Source organism: Prinia subflava, chromosome 23 (assembly GCF_021018805.1).
Source record: "Prinia subflava isolate CZ2003 ecotype Zambia chromosome 23, Cam_Psub_1.2, whole genome shotgun sequence".
Lineage (NCBI taxonomy): Eukaryota > Metazoa > Chordata > Aves > Passeriformes > Cisticolidae > Prinia > Prinia subflava.
Genome location: NC_086269.1, coordinates 4450907 through 4456957, shown reverse-complemented (window position 1 = coordinate 4456957; position 6051 = coordinate 4450907).

The window sequence follows — 6051 nt, the reverse complement described above, 5'->3', positions numbered from 1 at the left end:
TTTCCAAAGCCCAAACACAGTAGAACTAATAAAATTGGACTTTATTTTAAAAAATAATTAATGCCTAAGGGCAAACTTGAACTCATGTGAGTAGACCCGCTGACTTCACTGTCATGCAGAGACTGGGTATTTATTTTTTGTAGGACTGGACCCTTCATGCAAATGCAGAAAGCTCTGGGGGGGAAAACACATCCAAGGAGATCCAGGCTAAAGGAAGAGGGGGAAAGAGGTGGGAAGCTGGCAAGACCAGGCAGTCATTTGGGACCCAAGGCAGTGCAAAGTGGGCTTAAGCTTCCCAAGCTAGGCTGAGACACACCAAAAACCAACCGTGAGTTCAAGGGGCCACTGAAATGCACATTCACAGCCCCTTTGTCCCAAAAGCCTCGCTGTGGCTGCAAACTGGTGCAGGAGTGGAGCCTAGGTCCAGAGCAGCAGCCCCTTTGGCAGATCTCTGGAGAATCTAACTGGCCTGTGGAAGCCAAACAAAGAGTGAAAGTGGTCAGAAAAAGACACACAGCACTTTAATATCCTCAGTTTCTGCTTCTGTGACTATCACAGCTTCCACGGGGCTCTTACCTCAACCTCTTGCCCTTTCCTGGGGGCGGAAGGCAGGAAAGAAAGATGGGACATTTTTGCAGAGCCGTGAAGTAAGTTTTCTTACTGGCACCTTTAGATTGCATGTCAGGTATCAAAATTACACTGTGTGCTTGAAATACCTCAGGGTTTGCGTTTACATAGTCTGTTCCTATATTTTAATTTTTCTATTTGTCATATTTATTCACAAGAGAATGTTCCTTTTGAACCAGCCTAGAAGGGAGAAAGGTTGTCCCCAGAAAAAGAAAGCACATCAAAGGCTCAACATCTCTTAATTTTTGGCTTACTCGAGATAATTCATGGCTTCAGAGAACAGCTTTTTGCTAACTATACCCCCACAGCAGGAGATCTGGTGATCACCAGTTCAGATTCCTGGTGCAGTTGTTCCATACATGGGGAGAAGTTCAGTTAAACCACACATTCCAATAAACCATTGTCTAAGAGGCCTTGGAATTTACAAGTCATGGGGTCCTTATTCCATAGAAACACACTGGAACAAAATGGGATTTCAGGAAATAGGTGTATTCTAGTGCACAGGTGGGATATACCACCCTTTATCTATTATTTATCTTTTATCTATTATTCCCCAAAGAAACTCAACCTCCCATCAGTTTTCTGTCACTTTAGGACTTGGGGTAGTGCTGCTGCTGCAGGTCTCTGGTTTAGCTGACACATCTCGCTGTGTTTTACATGGATTTCTCTTTTCTGATCACCCAACCACGAGCTGTGGCACCGCACCAGGAGCTGGGCACGGCAGGCACTGCTGACTGAGCTGTGTCCAGGCTGAGCTTCAGGCTGGCAGGGACACGTGAGATCACACACCACAAAAGAGTCAGGCTTGTGTCACTCTGTCACAGCTGATTAGCAATGGATGTTAATTAAAAACAGGGCCTGGGACCTCATTCTGCAAGAACCAGAACAGGAAACAGGGCCCTGATCTGCTGCTTGCTCCTAAGACAGGCTCAGCTGGGACAATGGCAGTGGCAGCAAATCCATGAGGCTCCCGAGCTGAAACTCAGTTTAACAGTTTAAACATCAGTTTAACCCAGCAAAGCCATTTCCTGGCTCCCAGGTGTACCTGAGACTGTCCCTACAGTGGTTGTGCTCTGAGGAGATGATGGGGTAGTGCCCAGCTGGGGTGTGTTGTCCCAAGGTAGTACTGGCACAAAGAAGAAACTCTTGTAGAGTGTCATTTTTGCCACTCAGGACAAGCCAGTTTTCCAGGAGAATCGGTAAAAATAGCACCACAGCCAGTGGATCAGGTTCCAAGATTGTTGTCCTACAGGGATAGAAACAGATTGCAAATACAGCAATTTCCTTGTGTTACATTCCCCCTCATAATGACAGTTTTCTATACATTTTAAACACATCTTCACATAATTGGGTTTCATTCCTCAAATTGGTAGCACCAGAATGTAATGACAGGACCAGAGTTTATCTCTTTATTTATTATTCCTTGAGTAAGTTGGAAGATGCCCACTCCTGCTTTGATTTGCACTGAATGCCAAGGCAGCTTGCAGAACCTGCTGCTGCTTCCCCAGCCCTCCGCTCCCCCAGAAGTACAAAACCACCCCAGTGCCTTAGGAAAACGGGAAAAAGTAGTAGCAAAAAACTTCTATAAAATCAGACTCGAGCCACCAAACTTTCTGCTGAAGTGTTTTGGGTTTGTGAATTGTTTTTTTCTTCTTCCTCTGAAGAGGGCATTAATTTTCTGAGCATTCCTGCATAAGCTCCAGGGTTACTGTTATTTAGGTTTAGGGGATACTTGCACTGCATATCAGGAACAGGACAATACCTGTTCCTGGTTTAGTTCTCTAAGTTATTGGTATAAATTAAGCTGGAAATCAACATGTTATTCATATACTAGTGCCTTTAACAGAATCCAGGGATAAAGGTCTTTTGTAGTTTCCTGCTGTTGCAAGGTGCTTAATATAATTGCAGTTTTCTCTGCATCTTAGTAACTGAAGGTATTTTTTGAGAGTTACTGCCACATAAGGGAGCAAAAATACCCATTTATACCGTCCCTTGCACCTGTGTCAGAGGAAAGTAACAAAAGATCAGATCCCTCCAGGTGATATAATCCTGAAAGCACCTCACACACATTCTCCTGTCCAACTGTTTGTTCTAAAGCATAAAGATGTAAGTTGTTGATGCCCTTATTGTGTCTCTAAACGTCCTTATTCACATTTCCCTTGTCTAATTCTTTTTAAGTAACTGATTTCAGTGGGAGCTTCCTTTGTCACAGGGAAACCTCAGCCAGTTTTGTGCCTCTCAGAGATCACACAGCAGCTGATGAAGCTCAGCCCTGTGACATCCCTCCAATGAAAAGTCTTATTTCACTTGTCTTGATACTGATAATTTTATAACAAAACATGTTTCATGTGTCTTGAAAAGGAATTTGAGTTGTCTTAAGTCCTCAAATGCTGTGTACAGCCTTTGCAGGCTACAGATTAACAGCATCAGATGCTGTTCACAGAAAATATACATTAATAAAGCTTTTCAATCTTTTTCCTCTCTATTGGTGCTCCAGCCACGAGGTTCTCCAAAACACAAACCACTTCCAGGATAATGTGTATAGTACAGCATAAATTCTGATTTTGGGCAGAACTGGCGTTTCAGTTCATGCTGCCAAGTCTGTGGCAGAATTACCTCTTGCTTTGAAAGAAAACAAACCTAACTCTGTGGCTGAAATTAGCTTTTACTTCCCTCTGTGTTCCGAAGTGGCGTTTTATCAGCTTTGTGTCTTGAATTTGAAACAACTTCCTAATAAAAATAACCTGGAATAAACGACTCTCGGAGAGAACTCGATCCGCGTGGCCAGAGCCCCCCCAGGCCCTGAGGGCACGCCGGGGCTGCCTCTGCCTCACCTGCTGCATCCAGGACTTTGGGTGGGTTCCAGGTGACGGAGCAGCCCTCGGACAGCGAGGCAGGCGGGGCCTCGGACTGGGGACCGGGACAGGACCGGGATCGGGATCGGGATCGGGATCGGGACCGGGACCCGCCGGGATTCGAACCGGCACCGCCGGGATTCCCCTCAGGCACCCGCGTGCCCGGGAGGCCCCGCCCTCTGTGGGCGGGACAGTGGGCGGTGCTCGCTCCCCATTGGCTGCTCGCGCTGCGGGCGGGGCGGAGCCGCAATCCCAGCATGGTTTGGGCGGGAAGGGACCTTGGAGCTCATCCCGTTTAGCCAGGCTGCTCCAGCCCCGTCCGAGCTGGCCTTGGACACTGCCAGGGATCCAGGGGCAGCCACAGCTTCACAGCCACATCCTCACCACCCTCACAGGAAACCATTTCTTCCTCATATCCAGTCTAAACCTGCTGTGTGTGTGAAGCTGTGATAAACGCCAATCACTCGCTTGTTGAAATTTATGAAAATTTAATAAAGAATAAAAATTGGTTACAAAAATTAATACAATAATAAAAGTTTAAAAAGGTTTTCAGAGACAGGACAAATAATGAGACAAATAAGAGCAAAGAAGGTAGCCCGGGTCTACCGTCCCCCCTCCCTCTCAGACAAAGGCTGTGAAGGAGAAGGGCCTCCTTCGGGAGGAATGTCCCCTTTTTGAAGACCAAAATTTCAAAATTATGCAATCTTTATCTTAAGACAGACCCGTTTGCCCAGTGTCCCCCTTCTAATCCTGGGCGTCCAGGAGTTGGGCTTGACCAGGTGGTTCGTGTGGATTCAGTCTGGGTTGACCAGGTGGCTTCTGTGGATGCAGGGAGATATGCATCTTGTCTTCTGAAAGTCCTAAGGGGGGGTTCTCTTCTTCTTGTTGTAACTGTTATCTCTGTTGAGAAACACCTCTGGGCCTCTCCCTTTTTTTTTTTTTTTTTTTTTTTTCTTCTTGAGCTAAAGAAAATATCTTACACACAATTCTTTTATTACTAAAACTTAATGCTAAAAACTACATTTACTATATTATTCAAATGTCAATACAGCATAACTTTTCTACCTAGCATTATTGTATATAGTAAATATCTGCATAGAGCCACACACACAACAAGCCTTTTTCACAGAAGCCATTTCTCCTTGTCTTGTCTTCCATGTAGTCTCCCTTCTGGTACTGGAAGACCACGATGAGGTTCACCCCAAGGTTTCTCTCCTCCAGGCCAATTCCCCAACCTTTCCTCCCAGCAGAGCTGCTCCATCCCTCTGATCATCCTGGTGCCTCCTCTGGCCTGGCTCCAGCGGCTCCAGCAGCTCCAGCTACTTCCTGTGCTGGGCCCCAGGGCTGGGGCAGCTCTGCAGGTGGGGTCTCACCTGAGCGCGGCAGAAGGGGAAAATCTCCCCTCAAATGCTGCCCACGCAGCTTTGCATGCGGCGCTGTCCCGCGGGGGAGCGGGGCGGGGCGGGGCCGGTGTGGGTGGGGCCGGAGTGGGCGGGGCCGGAGTGGGCGGGGCCTCCCCTCAGCGCCCTGGCCACAGCGCCCCCTGCGGGCCGGCGGTGTCGCCGCAGCTGCCGCGGGTGCGGAGCGCGGGCAGCTCCTTTCGCCACAGGGAACCGGGAATAAGGCGGGCTCCTTCTCCCTTTCCTTCCCCTTCTTTTCGTTCTCCTTCTTTTCCTTCTCCGTGCTCCACCTGTGAACGCGTTGGGGTCTGTGCTTCTCCGAGCATCTGCCGCAGAGCGCCGGGAGCGGACGCGGCTCCAGCCCCGGGTCCGTCCAGCCCGTGCTGTGCGCTCCCCACACGGACTGAGGTACGGACAAAAGGTGAGGATTGCCCGTAAATGCATCGCTCAGTCATGTGGGAACGGTCTTGGCATAAACGGATGGTAACAAACTGTAAGGAATCATCACCCAAACAGGGATTTATCACTGGGCCTGAGTGATTAAATTTGAATGAAAACTGCTTAAAGGTCAGAGGGACACAGTTCTCGGAGGGCATGGAAAGGTGTGGTTAAACAGATCTGTTAGCACAGCGCACACGTCTCAGTTTGGGTTTTAATGAAGTGTAAAAGGAGGCACATTAGTTATTTTTCTCTCAATTATTTTGCACAGGCATTAGACTTGGTTTTTGTTTTGAAGACAAATCTGTCGGGGCATAACGGACATTACAGTAACTTAGCAGTGCTGCTGATACTTTAAATAGACCAAGTATCCTTTTTTTTGTTTGGCTAAATAAAAGTGCTGTTTCATAGTAAACAGAATTATGTTTTTCTGTACTAAATAACATTTTTAACAGTCCAGACACCTTGGGAAAGCTCTGGCTGACCTTAAAGCCAAACACTTTGTTTCTTTGGCATTTACCAGATACCGTAAGGGCTGCTTTGTTCAATAAATACTTATTTCCCAAGTTTTTTCTACCTGTGCTCTTCACCAACTAGAGAGCAGCAACCAGATTCTCACCACCAGAAAGTATTTGTAACTTAATTGTAACTAACCTCTCCTGCTCCAAAGTTTTAGAAATAGTCTTGTACAAAATTAACTGTAACTGGTTGTTTAAACCATAGGTGTAAAG